The 14,551-nt window shown below is 40.3% G+C and overlaps 1 protein-coding gene across 7 annotated transcripts in view; it reads right to left on the bottom strand.

Moving 5' to 3' along the window:
* The window catches only part of ESRRG (estrogen related receptor gamma), a 389,158-nt gene that overhangs the window by 313,112 nt on the left and 61,495 nt on the right, over positions 1–14,551 (bottom strand). Inside the window, exon 3 of one of the 7 annotated variants that reach the window (XM_015621015.3) lies at positions 7,814–7,897. The exons of 5 other annotated variants lie outside the window; for them this stretch is intronic. The gene's annotated coding sequence lies outside the window, so the exon portion shown is untranslated. Of the gene's footprint in view, positions 1–7,813; positions 7,898–14,551 lie in introns of those variants that run through there. One more of the 7 variants, XM_015621008.2, reaches the window with a different exon arrangement.

The following is a 14,551-nucleotide window of genomic DNA, read 5'->3' as shown; positions in this document are numbered from 1 at the left end:
TATTTGTTTCCTTACAATGCTCCTTCAACAAAGCATTGTACCTCTTAAGGAAATAAGTTTTCCCTTTCTTCATATGGTCTCAGTGTCTGTCAGTGTTTTCATTATTTTCCTGCACAAAGTCCTTCTCTGATGTCTTAATTCAGAGCAGCCCTCACTGCTGGTGGGGAGCACGCAGTCAGCCTGTCCCACTGCCGCCAGCTCCTGTCAGAGCATCCCTCCTCTCTGCAGTGCATTTGGGAAGAGAGCTATCTTGAAGGTAGTCTAATGTCACTTAAAAAACCCCAAACAAACAGACATGCACTGTAAGCACTGCCTGGGAAAATATTAATATTGCTGCCAAATGCAGATATTGGGTTAATTTGCTCCTGTATCCTGCATCCTGCCAGCCAGCCTCCCAACTACGACTCACAGAAATGTACCTCTTCAGAACAGAGAGCATGCAATGCTTTGCTAAAGGAAAGGGGAGATTTACCCTGCACCGCAGCTCTCAAACAAAGTCCTTTCTCCTCAAGTACCAACTCTCGTTTCCCGTGAAGGAGCTCAGAGAGCTCAACATGAAGGCAGCTGATCCCAAAATCCTGGCACTGGGGGCTCCCAACCAGCACGAGGTGCTCAGAGAGCCCAGCCTGCTCTGCCTCTTGGAGGAACAGGCCCTGAGCAGGCACATTTACATCACCAGCTACGTCAGCCGTGGGAGAATAATGTGATTTTTGTGTAAACAATGCTTGTAAACAGTCATAACAACACAAACCACAGAACAGCTACCGTTGAGAGGAGAAAATGAAACCTTTTTTACATCTATGTATCTAGATTATTTCCTCTGCTTTGGTAACTCAAGTTTGGGGATTTTTGGTTATTTTTTTTTCTTTTTTGCTATTTAGAACTTAAGAACTTTTTTTGGGGGGTGAACATCACAGGCGGTTCTAAGATCATCTCTTGCTGTTCCTCCAGATACATTGTACACACAGCTCAGAGTGCAGCTGTAATATGTTTGGCCCACAGAGAGTGGTAGGAAACATTTTACAAGTTTGTCTGATGTTTTAAGATTTGAGATTGAGCACAAAGTATCACCCACTTCTCAGTCAACAGGTTATATGTTGTTCCAGGGGTCATAACTAAAGTTATTACCTTCTATGGCAATTATGCCAAATTTACAGTATTTCCCACAGAAGTAACTGGAAAAAAACAAAACAAAACAAAACAAAAAAACAACCCACAAAAAACCCCACCATTATCATTTCAGTATTTAAGAGTGAACCATTTGGATTGTAAGCATTACAATATCTAAGCTTTCAGAAGCAATTTAATTACTGAACTCAGAGCCCTGTGCAGTAAGCTTGAGAATCCAGCTGTTCCCCGACCCTGAAAATGTCTACACACAATGTGTTTTTCAATTCTGACTTGAAAGTTCACATAACCTTCGAGCTGCATCTCTCCTCACAACCCCATTTATCCCTCTGCAGAGTACTGAACAGTGTAACATGCAGTTTGTCCCAAAACCTACCAGGAGCCATAAACTACCCCTGCCTAAGTCCCTGAGCAGCAATACCCACGGCATCAGGCTACAGGGAGCATTCACCATCAGGGTCAGCATTTGCTCTTGTGCAGAAAACAACCCAGTGCTGCCCGAGTCCAAAGGCATTCTCTCGTTCCTGCTGTGACAACTTTCACGTAAAATAAAACTCAGAAACAGTATCTTTCATCAGTCACTCTCCCTTCTCCCCAGGGCAGGGGGAGTCTCCATGTCAGCAGAGTCTGTTCCTCAAGATCTGAGCACCCCTCTGTGAAATGCCAAATTCATATATAAATGCTGAGCACCGTCACTGGACTGACCTGCGAGGTCTTTACTACCTCTGGAGTCAGGGATTTCTGGGTGGCCCATAATGACATTTTAAGTCACTCTCTTCACTGTGGCATCTGCTGTACCCATTTAAAATGGGTTTATGGGTAAAACACATAGCATGTAATTATGAGCTAGACATTTTCACATCTCATTTGCATATCTCCCATCCTACCACATATTAGATATCACCTTTTATTTCTTGGATTCCCATGCAAACTTCTCAAGTACTCAACACCCCCTTCCCTGTTTTATCACGGTGCACCACACAGCCATCAGGACATGAGGTGCTAACTACAGCACTGTGCACAATCACAGTCTCCATGAGGAATGTCTTGCTTTAATAGAGAAATAAAATGATATAAGGTCATAAGCTAAGACTATCATAAAGTGCATTGCAGGTACCCTATACTTAAATACTCCCATGCTACCTCTTAACTATAAGTGAGGCAATTTGCCTAATGCCTATAGAAGTGACACAATTAATTCCCCTCCTTTAAATAATCCTATCCTTTCCTCTCTAATGTGCCTCTGTAGAAAGAATGTTTACTAAAACAAAACAATTTTTTTGAAAACCATATCTTTAAAAGCCTTAGCATTAGAAATAGCATAAGTCTAAAAAGAAATTTAGAAAGTCCTTTGTTCACTGTGTTCAGAAAACCACTGGAGACCCCTTTCTGAAATGGAGATGAAACCCCACAGCAGTATTATGAACACTGTAAACACACTCAGTGGACTATATACAAGTGACCTCAGCCATAAACAGCAACATCTTTCTATTCATGTTTCCTGTTAAATACCTGCAAAGGAACCAACAAACTCCAAATTAAGACTTGAACCTTTCTGTCCTTCTAGTGCAGCATTTCCATGTTACTCATCAGCCTGGCATTTTGCACACCATTGGAAGCAAGGTGGGCTAAGTGGAAAAGGGTCCATGAGGATCACCTGTACTTAAAAGGATGTTACGATATTTTTCAAAAATCTCACTTTGAAGCATGTCCTACAGGGAAAGCACTTGGAAGTTTAACAGTATTGCTTGATGCAACATGCTTTCCATGTGGCCGAGAGCATGGACATCTTGTAGTACAGGTTGAAAGTTGGAAATTCAGTACTTATTCATCAGTCATATGTTCAAAAAAACAAGTAGAAAACCCCCACTTTAATTACTTGTACCTCTGTACTGGATAGTACAAACCAAATCTAACATACCAGTACCATCATCTTCTGTAGAAGAATTTTTGGTATAGCAAGCAAAACACTCTCACACTGGGTGATTGCCTTTCCCTGTTTACTACAAATGCCAGCTACTATTGAAACAAACCCAAAATTTGCTGTAGAAAAAAAGTCAGAATAATCATAAAAATTATATTGTTATTTCAAAGCTGTTTCACACTAGGGAAAAAAAAATCGGAGTTATATCACCTCAAAATTAAACATGGAGTCCCCCAATCAACAAGTACTGGATAGTAAATAGATTATCTGAAATTTTATGCCATCAAAGGGATAAGAAAAGGAAAATAGGAGTAGGTTAAGTATATACTGACACTTGTTTAAATACATTTTACTGTCTAGTTTATTATTAAGCAGTATAAACTATGCCTGTCATGTGCAATCACTGGTTGAAAACAATCAGCCAAACAGGGATTTTATGGTATAAATTAACATTGGTTCCACTACTGCCAGGGGAAGTTTCTGCCATCAGCTTCAGCCAGAGCAGCATCTGCCCTCAAATCTTGATAGAAATTAAGTTTCAGTAGTTTACCAGGCACATGTGGGTGCTGATTCTTTCTGAGGCTTTTTACTGGATAGAGGTTTTATTTCAGATGAGCAATTCACCTGTTTTTCTTTTGATGCACTGGCAAGCAAACTGGGAACACACCACTTTCTCACAACCATGATTCTTAAACAGATGGTTCAAGGTACAGAAAACTGGGCTAGGAGTGCTGTTAAGATGTCTTGATGCTTTTTGTCCCCCTGTGTGCCTCCAGGCAGGACCATTTATGCCTGTTTCCAGAGAATTTCTAACAGAAGAAATTTCACAACACCCCAAATTTTATCTGCTTTAGAAGGTCATTGCTAATACCTAATGTGAATTTTGTTTGGTCCTGTTGAACTAATTACATCCCATACCCTCCCATTTCTCACCAAGAAGAATAAATTACTGGTTTTCTTTTCCCACAGCCTTCTGTATTCTCACTGCCCTTTGCCGTGTTGTCCCTCAGACATTTCTTTTTCTGGCCAAGCACCCCCAATATCTTCAGTATGTCCTGACAGGTCACATTTCCTCACTCTTTATCACGCTCCTTTTATTTGCTTTGGACTTTCACCGAATTCTCTGCAGCTTATTTGGGCTGTGCTGCCCAAATCTGCACTTAGAGGTATGGCTGTGCTCCTACCAGAGACATGAGGAGCAGGAGTCACTCCACACCACTCATGGGCTATATTTTGTGTTACATTCATCACATCGTACATGAACATTTCTTCTGCCAGCTTCACAGTAACTGACATTAACTAGAACCCTCAACACTTTAAACAGTGCTAAATTAGAAGAAGTCACACCTAATTGGCTATCTACACTTAGTCTACACCCCAAAATGACAGAACATTTCAGGGTTACTCCTGGAAATACATAAACACAGGCATGCACACACACACACAGCCCAAGTACAATTAACAGAGACTTAATCTAATCTATATTCAGATGTGGATGTACAGAGGTAAATAATGTACAGATAAAATATAAACACCCACACACTGAGTAGGTCTGTAACTGAGAGGTTTACTAAGTAATTAAGAATACAGCTTTTCCAGTGCCAAAAAGATGAGAAAAAATTAGATAGCTAAATATAACCACAGTTAAAATAGGATCCCCTTCATTTATAGTTCTGAATCTAGATAAATGTACATGTGGAAAAGATCTTCAGCATGTCCACTGCCTGTTCTTCCTCCATGTAAACAGGTTCAACTCCTCTGAAGTAGTCAAACATATATGTAATACATATAAATGTATGTGTGTGCAAACCCAGGGTAAGTGGAAATACAATAAGGACCCTTGTTGGCTCAGGTCTTGCAGGTAATTGCAATAATAGAAAAGCAAGAAAACTAATAAACTGTATTTACTTACTATGCAATAAACATATAACTATACTGTAATTACAGTACCTGATTATTGATGTACTGTAAAATAAACTGTTATTAAGTTTTTTTTACTGTTCCCTTCTATTTACAGTCATCTCTGATAAAGATTAAGCTTCCCCAAAAATGTATGATAAAGCTTCTTATCAGAGGTTTTAATGCCTCTAATAACTACTGTAATTCTGTGTGATTTAGTGCTTTGAATAATCCACCAGGATTTTTCTCTAGATCTTTAAAAGGATTGTAATGTGTACAGAGGTGTCGTAGTGATTAAATTTACAGGACACTTACCAAAACAGTGATAAGACAGGATGTTTAATTAACACATGTACACGTTGTTCAATTGTACTATCATGCAAAAATGGAAAGACCTGAATGAGACCCCTATTTTCCTTTCAAAATGTTAAAAAAAAAAAATTAAACAAAGGATTATCCTCACTGTACAATATAGGAGCAAATATTCTGAGGGCAACAGTAAATCCAGGCAGCACCTGAGAGTGGTACCAGTCTGGTGTTGCATACTGGGTAGAGCCAAGGTCCTGGTAATTCTAGCTGGATGCCCCAGAGAGAAAAGAAAAAGTCAGTCATAAGTATGACAGTACATGGGAATTTACCAGCTGAGTTTGGAGATGTCATTCTTTGGCTGGTGGGTACTTCAAGGACATTGCAGTACTCTTCAGCTATAATGCTTGAAAATATCAATGCTTTTAAGGCTCATTGACAAAAGTCATTGCAGAAAACCAGTTGAAGGTTACCTTATCTGATGTTTTTGAACTACATGTCTCAGCAAGGCACACAGGCACTCTAGAAAATCCCTTTTCCCTTCATGAGTAGATTTACCTAATGGCCAAGGCTAGCCCTTATTTATATAACAGATAAGTAAATTTAACTTAAGCAAAGAAATGTCTCAGTAGACTAAACCCCAACAGAAAAGGGCAGCAGAGTCAACCATATAGTGAAAAGTGGAAGACAACCTTTATCTCTCTGAGGACTCTTTACACTTTAACTTCTACTGACATTTTGTCCACTGTGGTGCTAATAAAAAAAAAAAACAAACCCAAATTGATATAGAGATCTAAAGGTGATATCACATACGATCAAAAGATGAAACAGAAAAGTCAAAAAGCTCATGCAACCCATATTCCCACTGGGGAAATAGTCTTTTTAATATTAGAGTTGTTTGTACTTTGAAATTGAAATCCCAACATCTGCAAGTGCACAAAGCTGAAGTAGGTTTCATTCCTGGATGGGCAAGTGCCAGGCAGTAACAGGGCATGAGAACAGACTTTGGCTCCATGAACGGAAACATAAACCTCTCCTTTGAAAAAATTATTCTTAATGATCTCAAAGGCCCCCTGGTTTAGTATGGAAGATGAGTGCTGCTTTCCTTTAGAATTAATCCCACGTATTTTGTATCACAGTCCTGGCACAGGGCTCCAAAGATGAAATCATTCCTTGACCATCACTGTGGGCATGCCTGCTCTGATCTGCAGTGCAATGCAGGGGCACACAAATACTGGAAATGGTGTAACTGCCTCATTACTGTGCTCTGCACAGGCTTTTATACCCTGGTTCTCAGCAAGACTAATTATTCTGAAAGAAGCATCACACTACTGCAATTATCCTGCTCCCAAAACCTGAGTTACATCATTTAGGACACTGTGCTTCACTATTCTGGCACATCCATGCAGCTTTATTTTTTCTTGCCGCAAAGATTTTTACTGGGGGGAAAAAAGTTAAGAAGAACAAGCTCAGAGATCACGAACCACAGAAGACAGAACACTTAAATATAACAGGAACAGGGAGAAGGCACTGAGGGTATCAAAAATCACATGCTCCTGAATCTGACTGTTTGTTAACCTGGAACGCAGGACTGCTTACCTGCGTAATCCTTTCTCTGCAGCAGGTGAAGGGGAAGGTATGGGAACTTCCTTCTCTCTTTGCTGGCAGTATTAACTGACAGCATGGCAAGAGAGACTACAGGAAGATTTTATTTCTCATCTCCATCATCAATAAATTACTAAGGTAGCTTTCAGGACTCTCAGAAGGTGCTTGAAACCTATGGCCCTTTGGCCGGCTACTCTCTGGATAGACCAGTATGCATGATGCCCTCTTGCATAAGGCTGCAGTCCTTCAGGAAAACAGCTGACTTTTTAAATCAAATATACAAGTTTCTCCTGTATCACAACCTCCTTCCCTTCCCAGGAAAGAATTTATAGTAGTAAACATTATTTAATGTCCCTATTGAGGGACTGGCAAATAAGAAAAAATATCATTTACCCAGTGACTCAGAAATTAGCAGACCAGCATTAGTCATTTTCTCTATCTCTCATTAATTAATCAGAAAAGTTCCCAACATTTCTAAATAAGCCTTTCTTTCCTTCTCTGCCCAGCAAAACTACAAGCTACATCTGGATGTGATGGTTAGGCACATTTTGTTATGTTTCAGCATCAGATGGAGAACAACTAGATTTGCAGCTCAGAAAGAGTGTGAGAGGAGGGAAGGAAGGAGGGAAGGAAGGAGGGAGGGAAAGGGGAAGGGGAAGGGGAAGGGGAAGGGGAAGGGGAAGGGGAAGGGGAAGGGGAAGGGGAAGGGGAAGGGAATTGCCCTTTCAGCCAAATGACTCAGAGTAGGCATCTTCACAGATTTGTGAAATCCTCAGAAAGATTGATGATTCAGCCAGCTGCATGGAGGGTGGTCTTGTTCTCTGCTAAAACAACCTGGTTTAACTCCCCCTGAGTACTAAGCCATCCACCATCTTGAAGTGTACAATTTTATAAGTCCAATATTTATTTAAGCATGTCCAGCTTGCTTTCTCTTAAAGAAACCTTCCTTACCTTTTTGATCCTCTCCCTGGTCTTTGCCTTGCTCCAGACACACAAGCCGCAGAAGGTATTTCACCAGGAAATGTGGGCCATATCCTTCGTTACAACAGAAACAAAAAGACACTTGTTTTGATCTATCTATGTGTATTTAAAGAATTACCAGCAGAACATAAAGTGGAGAGGACTATTAGAGGTCTGGGTGTTCCAGGTATTTTTTCTGAAGCTGCCATGAATTTCAGTGGGAGCATTGCACATTGAATGGCATAGGGGAACATCTCCCAGACCAGAGCTAACCCCGGGTAGTGCACAAAGGAAAAGATGTTCACCTATGGAAAGCATATGCAAGCTGAACTGCATATGTTAAACTAAAGACATCTGTACTTTGGCAGAATTTGGACAATGACTCACTTTAATTATGTAAAAATTTCAAACGGGGCAAACTCCACTGTAGTGACTCACATTAGTGCTACCACATGATCTTCTGATAACTACATCAGTATATAACTCATGTCTCTGCTGCAGAGTTTCTACAGAGAGAATGACATATTACCTGACTAGCATTAAAAGGACTCCATGTTCCCAGCAATGACTGGTACATTAAGTAATGCTTCAGAAAGTAGCATATAGTACACTGTAGCATATAGGACACCGAGCTTTTTTCCCTTGACACAAAACTACAGTTCCTCTAATGACAATAATTCACCGCCATTCAAAAATCAATTTTCTGTTTGTGTTTTATTTCTTTAAATTTATAGAGTAGTGGGGAAAGATTCCAGAAGTAGAAACTTACATCATTTCCTTTTCCCGAGAAGAATTACGGTGCTGCAGACCTCTTAGGCTTCCAATCACAGATGCTCCCACCCTGTCTGTATGTGAGCAGCAAACAGACCCTCAAACCCCTTCAAGCACAAAACCTTCCATGCAGGTCTGACTGGTAAAGGTACCTGGCCATTTCTTGCATTTTGATTCACAGATATTCTTGGACTTTCCCCTGCTACCCCCTGCACTTTCCAAGTTGGTTTGGTTTGCTTGGTTCTGGTGTGGACTATCAGAAGGAACTGATTATGCGCCTTACGTCAGACTAACAGGACTGATGACCTTGAAATGTCCGCTGTGAAGAAAAGCTATTCTGCATTATTTGCCTCAGATTTTTAAAAATAGCAAAACACTGTATTACTTACCTCAATGTTATTAAGGAAAGAGGGGGTCTTTTGCTGACTTGTATCAGGTTCCTTTTCTGAACTCTGAGAGTAGCTGTTTGTATCCCGGAATACCACTGCATTACATTCCTATTAAACATCTGAAAAAGGGATGTACCTTACAAGGCTTTCTAGACACTGTTTTCAGGCTTATTAGCAGGATCCTTAAGTATCAAAGAAATACACAAAAGGCATTTTCACTACAAAAGGAATGTATTAATGTGACAAATACAGCCTTTGTTAATGCCAGATGCTGACTAATAGGTGTGAATGAAGAGTATGATGAATGGGATGATGAGGAGAAAGCAATCTTAATTGTGCAATTAGTTATGTTATGTTTGGACAATGTTTTGCATAACAATTATAGGCCACTGGTAGACTGCTAGTCCAAAATTATTACAGTCTTCCATAGGAGTTCAAAAGCTAGGAAAGCCACTGCACCTTTTGAGAAACTCCTTTAGAAGGCTAATGAAAAATGTAAATGATGTCAAGTGGCCTTTACACAGCTTAAGTGTGCCACTGGGCTTGGATGGCGAGTGGAGTGTGCTTTCTCCGGCTGAGAGTGATAAGAAGCAGCAAGGGCAGATGATGTCCCAAGGGAATGCCCTGAGCCAAAGAACTGCTAAAAAGTATGGGAGTGAAGTCTGGCTTCTGAGTGACAGAGCTGGTAGGAAATGGTTGAAGGTGTATGTAATGGGCTGGATCAAAAAACAATGAGCAAGAGGAGAGGAGTCACAGTATATTCCTGTTCCTTCCTACCATCTACCAAAGAGAAAAAAAGCATCTTGATTATTTTACAACCTCTCATTCCACCTTTCACTTATTTTCTATTTCAAAGCACAATTAATTTTTTTTTTTCTAGGGGTTCATATAGAAGTTAAATTTAAAATTGGAATGCAGATTAAAGCTCACTGCTACAACTGCTCCTGGGGCTGGCTAGAGGTAAACTTCCCAGAATGTGGTAACAACATGGGCATTGAGTGATGATCTGCTCATAATCAACACATCCAAGCACACAAAAGTTCATTTCATCCTTGATCTCACCTCAGGGATCCATGCCAGTCACAGCTGATGCCGAGAGGTATAAGACATACTGCCCCATTGGCTCCATGATTATTCACGGGTTACCAGTGCTTCAGAGTAGGAGACATGCCCTCACATGCCACTCAAAGGTGTTAAACTGATACACACCATACCTTCCCCACGTAGTCCTCACAGAGAATAATGAACATGCTATCCACCAAGAAAAAAAAATCCACTGACATTTGGCTAATGAACGTGAAGGGAAAGACTCAAGGTAAGACCTGTTCCTAAACCTTTATTTACAAAGGATACCTTTAAGCCAGACTCTCCATTTCCTTTCAAACATTACACTAGAACAACCCTGGGAATGTGGTTTTTAAACAGTCTGCTCATCCCTTACTCAAATAAATAGTAAGTGCATAGTGCTGCTAATGCAAGCTGTTTAGCTAAGACATTTGCTTCTGCACAGAAATTCATCCCCCATGGTGCAGGAGAGCACATCAATGTGCTATGACCCAGCTCCCAGCCACGGGGATGAAGAAGACATCAGGACCAAGAAAACAGGGCAGAGACTATTTGTGCTGTACCCCAGCAAAAGCATCCACCCAGTTTGTTGGTATTAATGTTTGGCCTGGAAGTGGGAATAGTTTTTTAAAGGTTATTTTAGCCAGTGAAAGAAGAAAAAGGGTATCACGTGACTTTGTACCCTGGCTGCTGTTTGTAGAGAAGTCTTAAGTCACAGCTGGACTTCTACAAATTATTTATGATTGCAGAGTGATATTGAATATACAACTTGAGGGAAAATCAGAGAGCAGGATTGTATGCACACAGAACTAAGCTTCATGTTCAGTCACATCTTTTCCAACTGACTGCAAGCATCTCTACAGTCAATATCCAAGGCTCTAACACCCCTTGGAAATTCATTAGCAAGCACAGCAAACAGCAGTCCTGAAAATAGCATCTTTCCATTGAGTGCAATGAGACATGCCTCACTATATTATATGTTCAAAGAGGGAAGGGCAATACTCTTCTAAACCTAGCTTCTCCTGAACCTGAATCCAATCACACATTCCCTTTATGACAGCCATCTCTCTTGGTGCTGCTCTACAAAATCTACATTGTATCAGTCCCACCTTAAAGGTCGGCTGTGCTATTTCAATAAATAGAGAAACCATGGTTTCCTTAAACCACTTGCATTCATTCCTCTTGCTGCAGTCATTTTGCCTCTCTTCTATGGTCTTGCTTAGCTCACTTTCATATGAATGTCAGATTTTGCATTTGCTGTGTGCTGTCATCTAGACTCCCTGTAAAACAGTTTGTTTTTCCCCCAGTTGGTGTACCAGATTAGCATTCCCCCTCTCCCCCCCTCCAGAACAGAATGTAATTAAAGATCATGGGAAAATAACACACATACTAGTCATAAAGTTAGAGAATTTCAGGTTTGGTTCTGCTTTCCAATTTTACATGCTCCACTTCACTTCTGTATATAAAGAGAAATATAAATGGCTTTGGTCACTGGATATCTATTAACTCCTTGTACATCAGATCCCGTAAGACAGAGATGACAGCAAGATCCACAGCAGCTTATGAGAAAGGGCCAGTGCCTCAGAGAATCACACCTATTACACCCAAAAGGAAGTGTTCTGCCCAAATGGTTCCCTCTTTGCTTACTGTGAAAGGGTTATGAAACATAAGTCACAAGTGTCTCCCCGTTCAGAGTGTTCAGGAAAATGTTTCATTGTCTAAGTGAATGTTTTCATTCACTTCTGAGAAGCCTGCCAGGTTGATCATTTTGATAGCCTTGAAGCCAGAGAACCATTTGGGTCAGCAAAGGTCAGTGCTGGTGGCACAGTGGCACAGCTGGTTTAAAGCAGAGGTTGTTTTGTACATCCTCACATCAGCAGAGGCACTTTCACCTCAGATTTTTTGGTGCTTGAATGGAAACATCTACTGCCTTTGGCTGTAGAACTGAATGTCACCAAAAGAGAAATTAACTGCTTCTTAATAAAAAAATAAAAATAAATTTAAAAAAGCTTAAACTGGTTTTATAGCAGAGATAAAAATACCATCAAACTGCCATTTATCACCACAAGAGTAAGCAACAGGCAACTGTTGATCTCCAGTGTCTCCTGAGAGGTTCTGGAAAGGAAAAAAAACCTACCAGGTGATCTCGTGCTGTGAAGGCAGGTGGCAGTGGGGAGGCAACTCGGGATCTACATCCCAAGTTCTGCCACACCTAAATCACATCCTAATTTGTCTCCTTTTTTCAAGAGGAGAGCAGGTAACTGAGGTCACTGAGAAAGATGATGTCTGTGCTGTGGAGTTTGACACAGTATCACACAGACAGAATTTATGACTTGCCCAACATATACAACACTGTCAGTGGTGGATTTCTAGGAAATAAACCCCAATATCACAGTGCCTACTATACCTCAAAATTCCTCCCTCTTGCTCAGACAGAGAAGAAAGTAGATGTTCACCTTTACTGTAATTATTTTATATGAGAAGAAAGTAGATGTTCACCTTTACTGTAATTATTTTTTATGGCAATTCTCTTCCATTAGTTAGAGGATCATAATGGAATAAATAGAAAAATGAGCTCCGGGCTGAGTATTCTGCATTGTAATCTAAATTAAACTAGTATTACAAATTTGTTTACATATCTCAGTTGAGCTATGCAGTTTCAAAAGTTACTTGCTGAATGTAAACATCTCTCCTGATGCTACATTACCCACTCTCTGCAGTAAAATATATTCTAATGTAATACAGTAAAACTGAAAAACCAATAAATGTTCCTATTTATTGAGAAATTGGACAAAAAATAGCTTATTGTCAGTTTTTAAAGACTGAAAATCAATAGATGATGAAAGGTTGTATTTTTTGTTACCATTAGACTGTTGACTCTAGCAATAAGTGGGATATGGATTATAACTGGGGGAGTAAAGAACTGGTGAGATATACAATTTGGAGCTTCTAGGGTTTTGTAGAAACTTAATTCTCAGTATCTGTGCAGCAATGACCATCTAGGGCCCCAAGAGCATAAATCCTCCATTTTGTTGACAAAGCCAGCTTTAAGTATCTGCCTGTCTTTATAAGCATTTCTAAATTAAGGGGACTCTTAATGAGACTTGCATCTGATGAGGATCACAAGTAAAGGAGATCCAGCTTTCACATATATTCACATTCTGCCAATCAAAAAAAAAAACCAACAAAAAACCCTCGAACAACACGTGAAACCCCAATTATCAGAGTGTCACCTCTCAGCTGCCTGAGTCCCCCTGGGTGAGCTGCCAAGGGGGGTTCCCCACATGTGGTCCCACATAACTGCAACCACCACCCAGCACCGGACAGAAATCAAGTTAAATCAGATGTTCAGCCTGCAAAAGCCTTTAGCTCTCTTGCTAAAGTTCCTGACTCCGCCACTCTTGCTCACACTTGCATGATTTTCCACATCTTGGGCCCTGAGCACAGAGGTCCCATTCCAGTCTGACATCTACACATGGCTGAGTCTGAACCTAAGTACGTGGGCAGAGAGAGGTCTGAAAACTGCAGATTTTTAGCACCTGTTTTCCCAGAAGAATTTATTCATGGGAGTCAGTTTAAAACCTGAATTTCTATATTCGTTCAACAAAAAGCGCACAACCACGCAGAGGCTGGGGAGGCATTCTTGTCTCACAGTGCAAACACGGCAACATGGAATACTAAAAAAAAATATTCAGTGATAAAAAATACTGAGCTAAACATAAATGCTGCACCCAAGGTCCTTAAATAGTGATCTAAGCCAACATTTTTCCAAGTGAACCAGTAGGTATGACCATTACATATAAACCCAAATATAGATGTTCTACCCCGACTATATTTCTAAACCCTGGAACAGAGTCTGAAAGGGTGCCAATTACAATAGGGAGTTAGGGCTGCTTTTAGGATTTATATTCCCTTTGTATGTTTCATAATCATACAGCAGCTCAGATCTTGCTAGATGGGGGTAATGCAGAAGATGCCTTATACTGCCTTCAGATACACAAATGTTCTTCTCTGGAAAAGTGGGCAGTGCCCACTGGGCCTTGATGTGATGGAGAACTAGTACAGCCAGTTGACCTGTTTCTGCAGTACCTGATTTTACAAATTCAGGGAAGTGCACAGTTAAAAGTCGACAGAAAGAAAATTTCCCAAGACCTGGAAGGAGCTGACAGTGTGCAGAAATGGCCATCCTACTGCTGGCCTCAGTGCTGTGTTTCCCTGACATAAAACATTTGCTTCAAACCAAGGATAGCATAGAGAGAACTAATTTTCATATCATGGTTTCCTTCTGTTTTCCCAGGTAGGAAGCTATTTCTAAAAAAGGGGCTGTTACCACGTCTGCATAATCACATACCAAAAAAAGATTAATGTTGTTCCTGTAAGCTTTTGCTTAAGTATACCATGGAAAATAACTTTGATGAAATAATTTGCCCAGAGCACTGCTTGTCTGGAAGATTTCTATAATTTAACCGCAGTTCTGTAAATAATTTGGTGATAGACAGGCCAT

This window comes from Parus major, chromosome 3, assembly GCF_001522545.3.
Source record: "Parus major isolate Abel chromosome 3, Parus_major1.1, whole genome shotgun sequence".
Lineage (NCBI taxonomy): Eukaryota > Metazoa > Chordata > Aves > Passeriformes > Paridae > Parus > Parus major.
The sequence above is the reverse complement of the archived record's forward strand: the minus strand, read 5'-3'. Positions and strand labels throughout refer to the sequence as shown.